The 20,541-nt window shown below is 40.3% G+C and overlaps 1 protein-coding gene and 1 pseudogene across 7 annotated transcripts in view; one reads left to right on the top strand and one right to left on the bottom strand.

The window, feature by feature from the left end:
- The window catches only part of SENP7 (SUMO specific peptidase 7), a 171,997-nt gene that overhangs the window by 101,366 nt on the left and 50,090 nt on the right, over positions 1–20,541 (bottom strand). The window lies entirely within an intron of this gene.
- On the top strand, positions 17,374–18,080 carry LOC308617509 (large ribosomal subunit protein uL23-like; annotated as a pseudogene). The gene has a single exon. The product of its transcript is annotated as a large ribosomal subunit protein uL23-like (transcript).

Raw genomic sequence — 20,541 nt, forward strand, 5'->3', positions numbered from 1 at the left:
AGTTTAAAATACTATCTTCCTTCCTAAATAGACATTTCTCCAAAGAAGACATACAAATGGCCAAAAAGCACCACAACAAAGAGCAGCCCCACTCGCCGCAACTAGAGAAAGCCCACGTGCACCAACAAAGTCCCAACGCAGCCAAAAAAAAAATTAATTAATTTTTTTTAAGAAGTCTACAAATAACAAATGCTGGAGAGGGTGTGGAGAAAAGGGAACCCTCTTAACACTATTGGTGGGGGCTTCCCTGGTGGCGCAGTGGTTGAGAGTCCGCCTGCCGATGCAGGGGACACGGGTTCGTGCCCCGGTCCGGGAAGATCCCACATGCCGCGGAGCAGCTAGGCCCGTGAGCCCTGGCCGCTGAGCCTGTGCGTCCGGAGCCTGTGCTCCGCAACGGGAGAGGCCACAACAGTGAGAAGCCCACGTACCACAGGGAAAGAAAAAAAAAAAAAAAAACACTATTGGTGGGAACGTAAATTGGTGTGGCCACTATGAAGAACACTATGAAAGTTCCTTAAAAAACTAAAAATAGGTTGCCATATGATTTGCAATCCCTCTCCTGGGCATATATCCAGAGAAAACTGTAATTCAAAAAAATACATGCACTCCAATGTTCACAGCACCACTATTTACAATGGCCAAGACATGGAAGCAACTTAAATGTCTATTGACAGATGAATGGATAAAGAAGGTGTGTGTGTGTGTGTGTGTGTGTGTGTGTGTGTGTGTGTCTATATATACATACAGTGGAATATTACTCATCCATAAAAACGAATGAAATAATGCCATTTGCAGCAACATGGATGGACCCAGAGATTATATTAAGTGAAGTAAGTCAGAAAGAGAAAGACAAATACCATATGATATCACTTATATGTGGAATATAAAATATGACACAAATGAACTTATTTATGAAACAGAAACAACTCAAAGACATAGAAAGCAAACTTATGGTTACCAAAGAGGAAAGGGGGTGGAGGAGGGATAAATTAGGAGTTGGGATTAGCAGAAATAAACCAATACATATAAAATAAACAACAGGGTCCTACTGTATAGCACAGACAACTATATTCAATATCCTGTAATAAACCATAATGGAAAAGAATATGTATACATATGTACAACTGAATCACTTTTCTGTACACCTGAAACTAACACAACAATGTAAATCAACTATAGCTAAAATATATTGTCTTCCTCAAAGAGATATTTGTACACCTATGTTCATAGCAGCATTTTGCACAATAGCTACAAGGTGGAAACAACTCAAGTGTCCCATCAATAATAACACCAATAATAATGAAATGTGTCATATACATACAATGAAATATTACTCAGCCTTAAAAAGTAAGGAAATTCTGACACACGCTACAACATGCATGAACTTTGACAACTATGAGATAATAAAATATACTTATCTTGGTCTCTGGCCCCAGTTCCTCTACAGAGCTCCTAAAACCCTTGTAATTTCCTTGGTGATAGGAGCATCTTTTGCTATAATATCTGGTTTTTAACCCCAATCCCTGACACAGGGCTCCTAAAACCCTCACAATTTCCTGGGTGATAGATTTGCCTTTTGTATTAATGAAGTGACTCTGGGTGAGATCCTGGATGGCTCCTGGATAGGGGCTAGTCACCAGAAAGACCAAGCCAATATTACAAGCTTGGAATTCTCATCTTTGCCCCCCCATTCTCTAGAGGGGGGAGAGGGACTGGAAACAGAATTAATTATCGGTCATGCCTATGTGAGCAAATCTCCATTACAATCTCAAAAGTTTTATATGAGGTTCAAAGAGCTTTCAGGTTGGTAAACACATCCATATACCCGGAAGGTGACACACCCCAACTCCACAGGGACAGAAGCTCCTGCACTCAGGACCCTACCAGACCTTGCCCTATGTATCTATTCATTTGGCTATTCATCTTTATCCTTTATCATGTCCTTAAATAAACTGGTAAATGTAAATAAGCGTTTCTCTGAGTTCTGTGAACTGCTCTAGCATAAATTAATCAAACCTGAGGAGAGGGATATGGAAATCTCAGATTTATAGCCAGCTGGTCAGAAGCACAGGTGACAACCTGGAATTGTGACTGGCATCTGAAGTGGGGTGGGAGCAGTCTTGGGACTGAGCACACAACCTGTGAGATCTGAAACCATCTCCAGGTAGATAGTGTCAGAACTGAGATAACTTGTAGGACACCCAGCTCATGTCCCAGAGGATTGCTTGGTGGGGGAAAACCCACAAACATCTGGTGTGAGAAGTGTTGTGAAAATGAGAGTAGTATGAGAGTAAAGGAGAAACACAGGAGGAAGATGTGTTTTTCCCAACGCAATGACATTAGGTTAAGTGAAATAAGCCAGTAACAAAAAGACAAATACTCTATGGTTCAAGTTATAGGAAGTATCTAGAGTACACAGAGATAGAAAACAGTAGAATTTTGGTTGCCAGGGGATGGGAGAGGGGGAAATGGAGAGTTATTGTTTAATGGGTAAAGTGTTTTGGTTTTGCAAGATGTAAAGAATTCTGGAGATAGACGGTGGTGATGGTTGCACAACAATGTGAATATACTAAATGCCAGTGAACTGTACCATTAAAAATGGTTAAGATGATAAATTTTATGCTATGTGTGTTTTACCATAATTGAAAATACATTTTAAAAAGTTAAAAAAAATTTAAGTAATGAAAAACAAAATAAAACAGTCTTAACCATGATAGCCCTCAATAAACACTGTCATTTTTATTCTCCAGGAATTATTATCTCATTATCACCACAGCCCTACATGATATAAAACTCATCACTTTATAGTGGGAAGTGAAGCTCAGAGAATAAACTTCACCAATTAACCCAAGTCTGCTTGACATAAAAGCCTATGCTCCTTCCAATGCTGTAATTCTTTTTTTTTTTTTTTTTTTTTTTTGCGGTACACGGGCCTCTCACTGTTGTGGCCTCTCCCGTTGCGGAGCACAGGCTCCGGACGCGCAGGCTCAACGGCCATGGCTCACGGGCCCAGCCACTCCGCAGCATGTGGGATCTTCCCGGACCGGAGCATGAACCCGTGTCCCCTGCATTGGCAGGCGGACTCTCAACCACTGTGCCACCAGGGAAGCCCCAATGCTGTAATTCTAAATTACAAAAATTCTCAGAAATTCTTCCTATCAATATATCAGCCTAAACCCATTGTCACTCCCATTTCACTACAAAATGTAAATGTATCAATATAACTAGATTAAAAATACATTTTTCCTCCATTTTCAGTATCACTGTCTTAGTTCTGCCTCTTACTTCTGACCTGGACTCTTGCAATGTTCTCCTAATGGGATTCCCTGCAAATGGTCTCTTCTCCCCACCAGTCCAGCAGCCACTCCATCATGAAAGTTAAATCTTTCAAAAATGCAAATCTGATGTCATTCTCCTGCTTAAATTCCTAAGTATTCCCCACTACCTAAGGAGAAAAAAAAAAAAAAAAAAGAACTGAGTTCTCTTTCTCACTTCTGCTTCCCATGAATCTTCTATTCCGACAACACTAAACTATATGTAGTTCCCTGAAAGTGCATGCCATTCAGATCCTTTGACATCTTTCTGTACATGTTTCCTCTTACTAGAATGTGCTTTGCCCTCCCCGATTCTCCTTGTCCATTTAAGTCCCAGATCAACACCACCTATGAAGGCTTCCTCACTCTCTAGAAAAGTAAATCAGTATCTCTGCTGTAACACTATTTTACATACCTCTATTACTGATAACAGTTCTCACAATGAATTACATTATTTGTTTACATCAAACTGCAACCAGGACGGGGAATAATTTAGCTCACAAGCTAGACTCTCAGAACTACTGGTTAACTAGTTTCCCACAACTGTTTCACTAATCTCACAGTAAATGCAGCTTTCACATTTTTTGTTTCCGAATTTTTTTCTACCCTACTAATAACGCTGTAATTAGGTTTTACTTATATTTGCAAAATGATGAGAGTACTAGTCTTTGAGTCTCATATTCTGTACAGAAAAGAAACATAATTCCCACCAAAGAGGGGGAAAAAGAATGAGAAGTTTTAAACTATTACAAAAAATGAAACAAACACAATGAGACAAAATGAAGATAACTTTAATAGGAGAGGAGGGGAATTGATTAAAATTTTATTAACTCTAAATAACAGTAAGATGTTTCAATGCCCATCTCCAATCCTACCACAGCCAAGGGTAATGGAGTGTATCTACAGACATTATCAAAGGAAAACAAAAATTCACTTAGACTTTGATAAATTGTTTCTTATATTTAATATCACACTAGAATGTTTTTTCTTTCCAAAGTTGGATTAGAATTGCAGCCTGGATAATAATTTGTATTTTTCAGAGATACAGTTTTTCACTTAGTCTATGAACCTATATATCTGCTATCTCTGAAAAGAAATCAGATAACAAAGAATCCTCCCACAATCTGATTATGAATGAGAATTTATTCATATACATATTTTGAAAGCTATCTGATCACAAATAGGAAGGTTGAAATAGTATGAATAATTGTAATTTAAATATGAAAAAACTTATAGAAGAATAAAAGACTTTGCTTAGAGACAAGACCAAATCATTTAGTTACCTGATTTTGAAGCTCTCATTCTAGCAGGGACATCAAAATAAAATACTATGATAATTAAAACCAAATGTTCCATAGGAACTTGACTAAAATTTTTCTAGGACAAATCAACTCTACACCCATTCTAAGTGGTGCAGCGTTCACAGTCTCAACTGAGTACTTCCTTACATACTAAAAACGAACCAAATCTGCATCCTGAAGAAAATATCAGCTTTGCTTACAACTACTTATCCGTGTCACAGCCTACTGTAATAAAGATGGATGATGACTTTCCAACCAATTGAGATTATTGGTCAGGATTTAACTTTTATATCAGAATTTCAATTCTATTGACTCTTCATCTAATTTCCAAATTAGCAACATGTAATGTCAACACTGAAAACACTTATCAGAAAACATAAGCTGAAATTATTTGGTAACCAACATCTACTGAACAGCTGGATAAATTGGTGAGGTGGGGGGAGACAGGCTATCTGGGGAATCCTGTATTCTCTTCAACAAGTTTTCCCTGATGGTAACACCGTGCATAACTGCAGAAATATCATCACCAGAAAATTGACATTGAAACAATCCATGACCTCATTAAGATTTCACCTGTTTTACATGCACACACTTGTGTGTGTGTGTTTGTATGCATGCATTTAGTCCTAAGTGATTTTATCACACGTGCACATCTCTGTGACTACAACCAAACTCAAGATATAGAACAGCTGCGTCGTAAAGATCCTTTCTGCTACCTTTTTATAAACACATCTGCTACCCTCCCCTTCCACTAACCCCATACCCTACAGGATCAAATGATTTAGTTACCTAATTTTGAAGCTCTCATTCTAGCAGAGATTTCCCAGAGTTTTCCTAGACATTCAAATGAACATTTAAGAAGAAAATAAAGTGAATTCTACACAACCAATTAACTAGAAATAAACAATTCCCAATTCAATCTATAAAGCAAACATTATACTGATACCAAATCAATATAATGACAGTACAAGAAAACTAAAGACCAATATCCCTGATAAGTACAGACAAAAATACTCAACAAAAATCAGATCAAAACCAGCAATATATAAAAAGAATAATACAGCATGACTAATTAGGGCTTATTCTAGGACAGAACGTTGGTTTAATATTTGAAAATCAAATCAATCTATGACTTAAAAAAGAAAAAAGACCCTACACTACATTGTATACAATAAACTCACTTTAAATATAAAGACACAAACAGGGCTTCCCTGGTGGCGCAGTGGTTGAGAGTCCGCCTGCCGATGCAGGGGACACGGGTTCGTGCCCCACTCCGGGAAGATCCCACATGCCGCGGAGAAGCTGGGCCCATGAGCCATGGCCGCTGAGCCTGCGCGTCCGGAGCCTGTGCTCCGCAACAGGAGAGGCCACAACAGTGAGAGGCCCTCATACCGCAAAAAAAATAAAAATAAAAATAAAAATAAAGACACAAACAGATTAAAAGTAAAGGGATGAAGAAAGATACACCATTCTAAGAGATCAAAAGACAGAGTAGCTATATTAATTTCAGACTGAGATTTCAGAGGAAAAAACAGTATCAAATTTGGGGATACAGGGATAAAGAAGAATATTACATAATGATAGAGGGGTCAATTCACCAAAAAAACATAATAATCCTTAATGTATATATGCTTAACACCAAAATACATAAGGCAAAAACTGACAGAAATATTGATACAAGGACAAACAGACATATCTACAATTATAGTTGAAGACTTCAACATCCCTCTATCAGAAACAGATCCAGCAGGCAGAAAATCAGTAAGGAAATAATTGAACTGAAAAACACCATCAGTCAACTAAATCTAATTAACATTTATAGAATACTTCATCTAAAACAGAAAAATACACATTCTTCTCAAGTGCACATGCTTAGAGGGAAATTTATAGCATTGAATGTATGTATTAAAAAAGGAGACAGGGCTTCCCTGGTGGCGCAGTGGACGGGAGTCTGCCTGCCGATGCAGGGGATGCGGGTTCATGCAGTGGTCCAGGAAGATGCCACATGCCACAGAGCGGCTGGGCCCGTGAGCCAGGGCCGCTAGGCCTGCACGTCCGGAGCCTGTGCTCTGCAGCGGGAGAGGCCACGGCAGTGAGAGGCCCGTGTACCGCAAAAACAAACAAAAAATAAAAAAGGAGACAATTCTTGGGAGGGAGATGCATGAGGGAAGGGATGTGGGAACAGATATATATGTATGACTGATTCACTTTGTTATAAAGCAGAAACTAATAAAAAAAATAAAAATAAAAAATAAAAAAAAGGAGACAATTCTAAAATCAATAATGCAAACTTCCAGCTTTGGAAATTAAAAAAAGAAGTGCAAATTTATTCCAAAGTAAGCAGAAGAAAAGAAATAAATAAATAAAAGAGCAGAAATCAATGAAATTGAAAAACAAATTAATGAAATTGAAAACAAGAAATCAACAGAGAAAACCAACTAAATCAAAGGTTGGTTCTTTGAAAAAAATCAATAAAATTGATAAACCTCTACCCAGGTTAACTAAGAAAAAAAACAGAAGAGACAGATTACTAATATCAAAAATGAAAGAGGGGCAATCAGTACTGGTCCAATGGACATTATGTAGAAATAATACAGAAATGCTATGAACAACTCAATGCCCACAAATGTGAAAATTTAAATGAAAATGGACGAATACCTTGAAAGATACAATTGATCAAAACGTATGTAATCTGAATAGGCCCATATCTATTAAAGATATTGAATCAATTGAATCAATATTTAATACCTTCCAAATCAGAAAGGACTAGGCCCAGTTTGGTTCATCAGTGAATTCTACCAAAAATTTAAGGAATCAATTATACAAATTCTCTATAATTTCTTTCACAAAATAGAAGTAGAGGAACACTTCCAAACTCATTCTATGAGGCCAGCCTTTCTGTTTTTCCTTTTGTTTGTTTGTTTATTTATTTATTTATTTATTTATTTGGCTGCGTCAGGTCTTAGTTGCAGCATGCAGCATCTTTGTTGCTGGCATGTGGAATCCTTGGTTGCAGTGCACGGGTTCTTTGTTACGGCATGCAGGCTTCTCTCTAGTTGTGGCGCTCAGGCTCCAGAGTGTGCAGCCTCAGTAGTTGTGGTGCGTGGGCTCTCTAGTTGTGGCAGACTGGCTCTAGAGCTCACGAGCTCCATAGTTGCAGCGCACGAGCTTACTTGCCCCACGGCATGCAGGATCTAGTTCCCTGACCAGGGATCAAAACCACGTCCCCTGCACTGGAAGGTAGATTCTTAACCACCAGACCACCAGGGAAGTCCCGAGGCCAGCCTTAATACCAAAACCAGAAAAATACATTATAATAAAAGAAAACTACACATTATCTCTTATGAACATAGGTGCAAATATTCTCAACAGAATCAAATCCAACAAAGTATAAAAAGAATTATATATCATAAACAAGTGAGACTTATTTCAAATAAGCAATGATGGTTAGGCATTTGAAAAATCCATTAATGTCAACAAGCTAAAGAAGAAATATGAAATGGTCATATCAATAGATGTGGAAAAAGCATCTGACAAAACCCAAAAGCCATTTATGATTTTTTTAACCTCTCAGAAAACTAGGAATAGATGGGAATATTTTTAAGAATATCTACAACAAACCTACAGCCAACATCATACTTAATGGCGAGAAACCATATGCTTTGATGCTAAGATTGAGAACAAGCAAGAATGTTCCCTCTCATCACTCCTATTCAACCTCATACTGGAAGTCCTAGATAATGCAATGAGACAAGAAAAGGAAATAAAAGGGATACAGATTGGAAAGGAAAAAATAAAACCTTTATTTGAGATGACATAATTGTCTATGTAGGAAATCCCAGAGATGAATTTGAAAAAAAAAAAAAGAAAAAACTTCCTTGAACTAATAAGCAATTATAGCAACAGTGCAGGAAACAAGATGAATATACAAAAATTAATTGCTTTCTTACATGAAGGTAAAGAACTATTAGAATTTGAAATTAAAAACAATACCATTGGGCCTCCCTGGTGGCGCAGTGGTTGGGAGTCCGCCTGCCGATGCAGGGGATATGGGTTCCTGCCCCGGTCTGGGAGGATCCCATGTGCCGCGGAGCGGCTGGGCCCGTGAGCCATGGCCGCTGGGCCTGCGCATCCGGAGCCTGTGCTCCGCAACGGGAGCGGCCACAACAGTGAGAGGCCCGCATACCGCAAAAAGAAAAAAAAGAAAAGAAAAAAAAAAACAATACCATTTACATTAGCACTAAAAAAATTAAATACTTATGTACAAATCTTTAAAAATGTGTAAAATCTATATGAAAAGAACTATAAAACTCCAATGAAAGATATCAAAGATCTAAATAAATATATATTCCATGCACATGAATAGGAAGACTCAATACTGTCAAGATGTCAGTTCTTCCCAACTTGATCTACAGAATCACCACAATTCCAATCAGTATGCCAGCAAGTTATTTTGTGGATTTCGACAGACTGATTCAAACTTTTAAATAGAAAGATGAAAGACCCAGAATAGCCAATACAATATTAAAGAACAAGCTCAGGACTTCCGGGTAAGATGGCTGAGGAGTAAGACGCGGAGATCACCTTCCACCCCACGGATACACCAGAAATACAGCTACACGTGGAACAACTCCTACAGAACACCTACTGAATGCTGGCAGAAGACCCCAGACCTCCCAAAAGGCAAGAAACTCCCCACATACCTGGGTAGGGCAAAGCGGAGAGATTCCCGCACAGAGGATCGGTGCCGAGCGGCACTCACCAGCCCGAGAGGCTTCTCTGCTCGCCCACCAGGGCGGGCGGCGCTGGAAGCTGAGGCTCGGGCTACGGTCAGAGTGCAGGGAGAGGACTGGGGCTGGCGGCGAGAACTCAGCCTGAAGGGGGCTAATGTGCCACAGCTCGCCGGCAGGGAGTCCAGGAAAACTCTGGAGCTGCCGAAGAGGCAAGAGACTTTTTCTTCCCTCTTGGTTTCCTGGTGCGCGAGAAGAGGGGATTAAGAGCGCTGCTTAAAGGGGCTCCACAGACGGGCGCGAGTCACGACTGAAAGCGCGGAGCCCAGTGACGGGCGTGGGACGCTGGGGCTGCTGCTGCCGCTGCCAAGAAGCCTGTGTGCGAGCGCAGGTCACTGTCCACACCGCCCTTCCGGGAACCTGTGCAGCCCGCCACTGCCGGGGTCCCGGGATCCAGGGGCAGCTTCCCTGGGAGAACGCACGGCGCGCCTCGGGCTGGTGCAACGTCACGCCGACTTCTGCCGCTGCAGGCTCGCCCCGCACTCCGTGCCCCTCCCTCCCGCCCGGCCTGAGTGAGCAAGAGTCCCCGAAGCGGCTGCTCCTTTAACCCTGTCCTGTCTGGGCGAAGAACAGACGCCCTCCGGCGACCTACACGCAGAGGCGGGGCCAAATCCAAAGCTGAGACCCAGGAGCTGTGAGAACAAAGAGAAAGGGAAACCTCTCCCAGCAGCCTCAGAAGCAGCGGATTAAAGCTCCACAATCAACTTGATGTACCCTGCATCTGTGGAATACATGAATAGACAACAAATCATCCCAAATTGAGGAGCCAGGAGGCAGTGCTGTGCCTCTGAGGTGGGAGAGCCAACTTCAGGACACTGGTCCACAAGACACCTCCCATTTCCACATAATATCAAACGGTGAAAATCGTCCAGAGATCTCCATCTCAACACCAGCACCCAGCTTCACTCAACGACCAGCAAGCTACAGTGCTGGACACCCTATGCCAAACAACTAGCAAGACAGGAACACAACGCCACCCATTAGCAGAGAGGTGGCCTAAAATCATAAAAAGTCCACAGACACCCCAAAACACACCACCAGACGTGGACCTGCCCACCAGAAAGACAAGATCCAGCCTCATCCACCAGAACACAGGCACTAGTCCCCTCCACCAGGAAGCCTACACAACCCACTAAACCAACCTTAGCCACTGGGGACAGACACCAAAAACAACGGGAACTACGAACCTGCAGCCTGCAAAAAGGAGACCCCAAACACAGTAACATAAGCAAAATGAGAAGACAGAAAAACACACAGCAGGAGAAGGAGCAAGATAAAAACCCACCAGACCTAACAAATGAAGAGGTAATAGGCAGTCTACCTGAAAAAGAATTCAGAATAAAGATGGTAAAGATGATCCAAGATTCTATTTCCCAGATCCAAAATCTTGGAAATAGAATAGACAAAATGCAAGAAACAGTTAATAAGGACCTAGAAGAACTAAAGATGAATCAAGCATCGATTAAAAATATAATAAATGAAATGAAAAATACTCTAGATGGGATCAATAGCAGAATAACTGAGGCAGAAGAACGGATAAGTGAGGTGGAAGATAAAATAGTGGAAATAACTGCTGCAGAGCAAAATAAAGAAAAAAGAATGAAAAGAACAGAGGACAGTCTCAGAGACCTCTGGGACAACATTAAACGCACCAACATTCGAATTATAGGGGTTCGAGAAGAAGAAGAGAAAAAGAAAGGGACTGAGAAAAGATTTGAAGAGATTATAGTTGAAAACTTCCCTAATATGGGAAAGGAAATAGTTAATCAAGTCCAGGAGGCACAGAGAGTCCCGTACAGAATAAATCCAAGGAGAAATACGCCAAGACACATATTAATCAAACTGTCAAAAATGAAACACAAAGAAATCATATTAAAAGCAGCAAGGCAAAAACAACAAATAACACACAAGGGAATCCCCATCAGGATAACAGCTGATCTCTCAGCAAAAACTCTACAAGCCAGAAGGGAGTGGCAGGACATAATTAAAGTGATGAAAGAGAAAAACCTGCAACCAAGATTACTCTACCCAGCAAGGATCTCATTCAGATTTGATGGAGAAATTAAAACGTTTACAGACAAGCAAAAGCTGAGAGTTCAGCAACACCAAACCAGCTTTACAACAAATGCTAAAGGAACTTCTCTAGGCAAGAAACACAACGAAGGGAAAGACCTACAATAACGAACCCAAAACAATTAAGAAAATGGGAATAGGAACATACATATCAATAATTACCTTAAATGTAAATGGACTAAATGCTCCCACCAAAAGACACAGATTGGCTGAATGGATACAAAAACAAGACCCATATATATGCTGTCTACAAGAGACCCACTTCAGACCTACAGACACATACAGACTGAAAGTAAGGGGATGGAAAAAGATATTCCATGCAAATGGAAACCAAAAGAAAGCTGGAGTAGCAATTCTCATATCAGACAAAATAGACTTTAAAATAAAGACTACTAGAAGAGACAAAGAAGGACACTACATAATGATCAAGGGATCGATCCAAGAAGAAGATATAACAATTGTAAATATTTATGCACCAAACATAGGAGCACCTCAATACATAAGGCAAATACTAACAGCCATAAAAGGAGAAATCGACAGTAACACAATCATAGTAGGGGACTTTAACACCCCACTTTCACCAATGGACAGATCTTCCAAAATGAAAATAAATAAGGAAACACAAGCTTTAAATGAGACATTAAACAAGATGGACTTAATGGATATTTATACGACATTCCATCCAAAAACAACAGAATACACATTTTTCTCAAGTGCTCATGGAACATTCTCCAGGATACATCATATCTTGGGTCACAAATCAAGCCTTGGTAAATTTAAGAAAATTGAAATTGTATCAAGTATCTTTTCTGACCACAATGCTATGAGACTAGATATCAATTACAGGAAAAGAGCTGTAAAAAATACAAACACATGGAGGCTAAACAATACACTACTTAATAATGAAGTGATAACTGAAGAAATCAAAGAGGAAATTTAAAAATACCTAGAAACAAATGACAATGGAGACACGACGACCCAAAACCTATGGGATGCAGCAAAAGCAGTTCTAAGAGGGAAGTTCATAGCAATACAATCCCACCTTAAGAAACAGGAAACATCTCGAATAAACAACCTAACCTTGCACCTAAAGCAATTAGAGAAAGAAGAACAAAAACATCCCAAAGTTAGCAGAAGGAAAGAAATCATAAAAATCAGATCAGAAATAAATGAAAAAGAAATGAAGGAAACGATAGCAAAGATCAATAAAACTAAAAGCTGGTTCTTTGAGAAGATAAACAAAATTGATAAACCATTAGCCAGACTCATCAAGAAAAGAAGGGAGAAGACTCAAATCAATAGAATTAGAAATGAAAAAGGAGAAGTAACAACTGACACTGCAGAAATACAAAAGATCATGAGAGATTACTACAAGAAACTCTATGCCCATAAAGTGGACAACCTGGAAGAGATGGACAAATTCTTAGAAATGCACAACCTGCCAAGACTGACTCAGGAAGAAATAGAAAATATGAATAGACCTATCACAAGCACTGAAATTGAAACTGTGATTAAAAATCTTCCATCAAACAAAAGCCCAGGACCAGATGGCTTCACAGGCGAATTCTATCAAACATTTAGAGAAGAGCTAACACCCATCCTTCTCAAACTCTTCCAAACAATATCAGAGGAAGGAACACTCCCAAACTCATTCTACAAGGCCACCATCACCTTGATACCAAAACCAGGCAAGGATGTCACAAAGAAAGAAAACTACAGGCCAATATCACTGATGAACATAGATGCAAAAATCCTCAACAAAATACTAGCAAACAGAATCCAACAGCACATTAAAAGGATCATACACCATGATCAAGTGGGGTTTATTCCAGGAATGCAAGGATTCTTCAATATACGCAAATCAATCAATGTGATACACCATATTAACAAGTTGAAGGAGAAAAACCATATGATCATCTCAATAGATGCAGAGAAAGCTTTCGACAAAATTCAACACCCATTTATGATAAAAACCCTGCAGAAAGTAGGCATAGAGGGAACTTTCCTCAACATAATAAAGGCCATATATGACAAACCCACAGCCAACATTGTCCTCAATGGTGAAAAACTGAAACCATTTCCACTAAGATCAGGAACAAGACAAGGCTGCCCACTCTCACCACTCTTATTCAACATAGTTTTGGAAGTTTGAGCCACAGCAATCAGAGAAGAAAAGGAAATAAAAGGAATCCAAATTGGAAAAGAAGAAGTAAAGCTGTCACTGTTTGCAGATCACATGATACTATACATAGAGAATCCTAAAGATGCTACCGAAAAACTACTAGAGCTAATCAATGAATTTGGTAAAGTAGAAGGATACAAAATTAATGTACAGAAATCTCTGGCATTCCTGTACACTAATGATGAAAAATCTGAAAATGAAATCAAGAAAACACTCCCATTTACCACTGCAACAAAAAGAATAAAATATCTAGGAATAAACCTACCTAAGGAGACAAAAGACCGGTATGCAGAAAATTATAAGACACTGATGAAAGAAATTAAAGATGATACAAATAGATGGAGAGATATACCATGCTCCTGGATTGGAAGAATCAATATTGTGAAGATGACTCTACTACCCAAAGCAATCTACAGATTCAATGCAATCCCTATCAAACTACCACTGGCATTTCTCACAGAACTAGAACAAAAAATTTCAAAATTTGTTTGGAAAAACAAAAGACCCCGAATAGCCAAAGCAATCTTGACAACGAAAAACGGAGCTGGAGGAGTCAGGCTCCCTGACTTCAGACTATACTACAAAGCTACAGTAATCAAGACAGTGTGGTACTGGCATAAAAACAGAAAGATAGATCAGTGGATCAGGATAGAAAGCCCAGAGATAAACCCACGCACATATGGCCAACTTATCTTTGATAAAGGAGGCAGGAATGTACAGTGGAGAAAGGACAGCCTCTTCAATAAGTGGTGCTGGGAAAGCTGGACAGGGACATGTAAAAGTTTGAGATTAGATCATTCCCTAACACCATACACAAAAATAAGCTCAAAATGGATTAAAGACTTAAATGTAAGGCCAGAAACTATCAAACTCTTAGAGGTAGAACACTCTATGACATAAATCACAGCAAGATGCTTTTGGACCCACCTCCTAGAGAAATGGAAATAAAAACAAAGATTAACAAATGGGACCTAATGAAACTTCAAAGCTTTTGCACAGCAAAGGAAACCATAAAGAAGACCAAAAGACAACCCTCAGAATGGGAGAAAATATTTGCAAATGAAGCAACTGACAAAGGATTAATCTCCAAAATTTATAAACAGCTCATGCAGCTCAATAGCAAAAAAACAGACAACCCAATCCAAAAATGGGCAGAAGACTTAAATAGGCATTTCTCCAAAGAAGATATACAGACTGCCAACAAACACATGAAAGAATGCTCAACATCATTAATCATTAGAGAAATGCAAATCAAAACTACAATGAGATATCATCTCACACCAGTCAGAATGGCCATCATCAAGGAATCTAGAAACAATAAATGCTGGAGAGGGTGTGGAGAAAAGGGAACACTCTTGCACTGCTGGTGGGAATGTGAACTGGTACAGCCACTATGGAGAACGGTATGGAGGTTCCTTAAAAAACTACAAATAGAACTACCATATGACCCAGCAATCCCACTACTGGGCATATACCCTGAGAAAACCATAATTCCAAAAGAGACATGTACCAAAATGTTCATTGCAGCTCTATTCACAATAGCCCGGAGCTGGAAACAACCTAAGTGTCCATCATCGGATGAATGGATAAAGAAGATGTGGCACATATATACAATGGAATATTACTCAGCCATAAAAAGAAACGAAACTGAGCTATTTGTAATGAGATGGATAGACCTAGAGTCTGTCATACAGAGTGAAGTAAGTCAGAAAGAGAAAGAGAAATACCGTATGCTAACACATATATACGGAATTAAAAAAAAAAATGTCATGAAGAACCTAGGGGTAAAACGGGAATAAAGACACAGACCTACTTGAGAATGGACTTGTGGATATGGGGAGGGGGAAGGGTAAGCTGTGACAAAGCGAAAGAGAGGCATGGACATATATACACTACCAAACGTAAGGTAGATAGATAGTGGGAAGCAGCCGCAGAGCAAAGGGAGATCAGCTCGGTGCTTTGTGACCGCCTGGAGGGGTGGGATGGGGAGGGTGGGAGGGAGGGAGATGCATGAGGGAAGGGATGTGGGAACAGATGTATATGTATGACTGATTCACTTTGTTATAAAGCAGAAACTAATAAAAAATAATAATATTTACAAAAAAATAAAAAAGAACAAGCTCAGAGGACTGATACTCCCACCTTAAAGACTTACTATAAAGCTACGGTAACCAAGACAGCATGGTATTGACAAAAAAACAGACAAATAGATCAATAGAACAGAACAGATAGCTGAGAAAAGGATCCACACAATGTAATCAATTAATTTCTAACAAAGGAACAATGGCAATTCAATGGAGAAAGGCTAATCTTCAACAAATGACACTAAAAGAAGTGGCCACTCATGCATGAAGAAATAGAGACACAAATCTTATACCTTTCACAAAAATTAACTGAAAATGGATCATAGATCTAAATGTAAATTGCAAAACTATAAAATTCCTAAAAGGTAACATAAGAGATAATCTAGGTGACCTTCAGTTGAACAATTACTTCTTAGATATAATACCTAAAGCACAATCCATGAAGGAAAAATTGAAATTTGGGCTTCATTAAAATTAAAACTGCTCTGTTAAAACTACTGTTAAAAGAATGAAAAGTTAAGACACAGACTAGAAAAAACTCTTTGCAAAACACATATGTGATAAAGGACTGGTATCCAAAATATACAATAACTCTTAAAACTAAAAAACAAGAAAACAAACGATTTAAAAAATGAGGGAATTCCCTGGTGATCCGTTGGTTAGGACTCGATGCTTTCACCGCTGTGGGCCCAGGTTCAATCCCTGGTTGGGGAACCAAGATCCCACAAGCCATGCAGCACAGCCAAAAAGAAAAAATGAGCCAAAAATGGGAACACACACTTCACCAAAGAAGATATACAGATGACAAATATGCATATGAAAAGAAGCTCACCAAAACATGTCATCAGGGAATTACAAGGTAAAACAAAGAGATACTACTACATACCTACTAGAATGGCTAAAACCCAAAACACTGACTACCCCAAATGTTGGCCAGGATGTGGAATAACAAGAAATCTCATTAGTTGCTGGTGGAAATGCAAAATGGTACAACCATTTTGGAAGATGCTTTGGCAACTTCTGACAAAACTAAACATACTCTTAACATACAATCTAGCAACTGCACTCCTTAGTATTTACCCAAATAAGCTGGAAACTTCTGTCCACACAAAAATCTGCACATTAATGTTTAGTGCAGCTTTATTCATAATTGCGAAAACTTTAAAGTAACCAAGATGTCTTTCAGTAGATGATAAAGAAACTGTGGCACACCCACATAATGGAGTATCATTCAGCAATAAAAACAAATGACTTTGGGGGAGTCTGTGCATGTGTAAGGGCAGGGGATATGGGACCTGTCTGTATTTTCTGCTCAATTTCGTTGTGAACCTAAAGTTACTCTAAAAAATAGTCTTTCTAAAAAAAAAAAATTTTTTTTAAAGAAACGAGCTATCAAGCCACAAAAAGACACTCTGATAAACATAAAAGCATACAGCTAAGTGAAAGAAGCCAATCTGAAAAGGCTGTATGGTTCCAAGTATATGACAATATGATTTTAAAAAATATATATGGGGACTTCCCTGATGGCACAGTCATTAAGAATCCACCTGAGAATGCAGGGGACACAGGTTCGAGCCCTGGTCCGGGAAGATCGCATGTGCCACAAAGCAACTAAGCCCATGTGCCACAACTTCTGAGCCTGTGCTCTAGAGCCCACAAGCCACAAATACTGAGCCTGCGAGCCACAACTACTGAAGCCCACGCACCTAGAGCCCATACTCACAAGAGAAGCCACCACAATGAGAAGCCCGTGCACCACAATGAAGAATAGCCCCCACTCGCCGCAGCTAAAAGAATGCCCAAGCACAGCAGCGAAGACCCAACACAGCCAAAAATAAATAAATAAATAAATAAATAAATAAATTTTTAAAACTATGGAGCTTTTCACGCAGATGGTGTCAAAGGCGAAGAAAGAAGCCCCTGTACCTCCCAAAGCAAAAGCAAAAGCAAAAGCTTTGAAGGCCAAGAAAGCACTGTTGAAAGGCATCCACAGCCACAAAAAAAGAACATCTGGACGTCACCCACCTTCCGACGGCCCAAAACACTGCAGCTCAAGAGGCAACACAAATATCCTCAGAAGAGCACCCCTAGAAGAAACAAGCTTGACCACTATGCCATCATCAAGTTCTCCCTCACCACCAAGTCAGCGATGAAGAAAACAGAAAACAACAACACGCTGGTGTTCATTGTGGATGGCAAGGCCAACAAACACCAAATTAAACAGGCTGTGAAGAAGCTCTAATGTTGACATGGCCTGATGGAAAGAAGAAGGCATATGTTCTACTGGCTCCTGACTGTGATGCTTTGGAGTAGCCAACAGAATTGGGATCGTCTAAACTGAGTCCAGCTAGCTAATTCAAAATATAAAAGTTTTCACTGTAAATAAAAAAACTATAGAGATATTAAAAAGATCAGTGGAGCACAAGAAATTTTTAGAACAGTGAAATTATTCTGAATTACACTGTAATAGTGGATACATGTCATCATACATTTCTCAAAACACATAAAATATACGATACAAAAAGTGAACCCTGGGCTTCCCTGGTGGTGCGGTGGTTGAGAGTCCACCTGCCGATGCAGGGAACGTGGGTTCGTGTCCTGGTCCGAGAGGATCCTACATGCCGAAGAGCGACTGGGCCCGTGGGCCATGGCCGCTGAGCCTGCGCATCCAGAGCCTATGCTCCGAAATGGGAGAGGCCACAACAGTGACAGGCCTGCGTACCACAAAAAAAAAAAAAAAAAAGTGAACCCTAATATAAACTACGGACTTCAGTTAATAATATATCAGAGGTGTTCCAGTTCATGATGATGATGTAGGTAATGTCCTGAATTCACTTCCTCCCATGGACAGACCAAATCTACAGCTACAGACAGAACAACTCCCTCTGAAAGAAATCCAGAAACTAGCTGAGCAACTCTTATCACACAAATGCAAAAAAAAACCCACATCAAAACTGGTAGGAGAGGGCTTCCCTGGTGGCGCAGTGGTTGAGAGTCTGCCTGCCGATGCAAGGGACACGGGTTCGTGTCCCAGTCTGGAAGGATCCCACATGCCGCGGAGCGGCTAGGCCCATGAGCCATGGCCGCTGAACCTGCGCGTCCAGAGCCTGTGCTCCGCGAAGGGAGAGGCCACAGCACTGAGAGGCCTGCGTACCACAAAAGGGGAAAAAAAAAAAACTGGTAGGAGAGGCTGAGACATAATCTCTCCATAAACACCATCCCCAGCAGATCAGAACACAGCCAGAAAGGAACTCACAACTCCCAGCTTTTCCCTAAGGAGCAATGGGTTTGCACCCCACTTTTGGCACCCCAACTTTTAAGATTATCACCAAGGAGATAGGCTCCCAAAACATTTAGCTTTAAAACGCAACAGAACTTGCATCTAAATATAAGACCCATAAGGCTTTGCCATACTAAGACACAGTTCTTAAAAGGCTCACATGGACTCACCATGGCTAACCCTCCAGGACCCAGAATAGAGGCAGCAGACTAAAATGCACCCAGTCTTTCTATAAAAGAGGCCTATTTCTTTATCTCAAAATCTGCAGTATGAAGGGCAGGCTTCTAATTTAATATGCACCCCAGGTCCAACTGCAACACTCTCCAGAGACCACGGAGGCAGGCAGGCACCATCTCTGAGCTCTCCCTCTACCTCCAGGTTGCCCTTATCTCCCAAAGGAGCTTATGCACAAGACAGGCACACCACTTTTTGCAGCTGCTGCCCAGGGGATACCCCTTAATCACCTGGCTCTGGTGACCAATGGGGCATATGCTTGTAGGTCCCACAGGACTAAACCTAAGAGCAGAACAGTTTTTAACCAGCTATCCTCCCAGGTTACAGCACAGAGCAAACAAACAGAAACACCTGTCTGCCAGTCTTACTCTGAAAGAGGTATAGCTGTGTACTTTTTTTTTTTTTTTTTGGCTGCATTGGGTCTTTGTTGCTGCACATGGCCTTTTTTCTCTAGTTGCAGCGAGAAGGGGCTTCTCCTTGTTGCAGTGCATGGGCTTCTCACTGCAGTGGCTTCTCTTTGTTGCGGAGCATGGGCTCAGTAGTTGTGGCTCGCGGGCTCTAGAGCGCAGGCTCAGGAGTTGTGGTGCACAGGCCTAGTTGCTCCACGGCATGTGGGATCCTCCCAGACCAGGGCTCAAACCCATGTCCCCTGCATTGGCAGGCGGATTCTTAACCACTGCGCCACCAGGGAAGTCCCTAGCTGTGTACTTTAAAAGCTGCTGCCTGGGAGTCTGGCTTCCAATCAGCCTGCATCTAGGTGCTAAGATCCTCCCGCTTGGGATACGGACAGGTCTTGCCACACTCTCAACTACTGGAAGCCACTAAAAACAAAGAAGACTGCTTGGACAATCACAGAGGTCTAAGAAACAACCAAGAGTTAGGACAGGATTAAAGGATAAAGGTTCAGGTCCTATATAAGATCAGTCCTTCAAGACTGAGAGGTGGCTGTTTTATCTGATACATGGAAATTAACCAGAGAATGAAGGAAAATAAAGCAGAAAGATCCATTACAAATGAAAGAACAAGATAAAACCTCAGAAAAAAACACCTTACTGACTGGAAATAAGTGATCTACCTGATAAATAGTTCTAAAAATTAGTCATAAAGATGCTCACCAAAGTCAAAAGACCAATGCGTAAACAAAATGAAAATTTCAACAAAAAGAAAGAAAATACAAGAAAGTACCAAACAAATCACAGAACTGAAGAATATTAATAATTGAACTGAAAAATTCAATAGAGAGATCAACAGTAAACTAGATGACATGAAAGAAAGGATCAGTG

Source organism: Mesoplodon bidens, assembly GCF_964165515.1.
Source record: "Mesoplodon bidens genome assembly, chromosome: 5".
NCBI lineage: Eukaryota > Metazoa > Chordata > Mammalia > Artiodactyla > Ziphiidae > Mesoplodon > Mesoplodon bidens.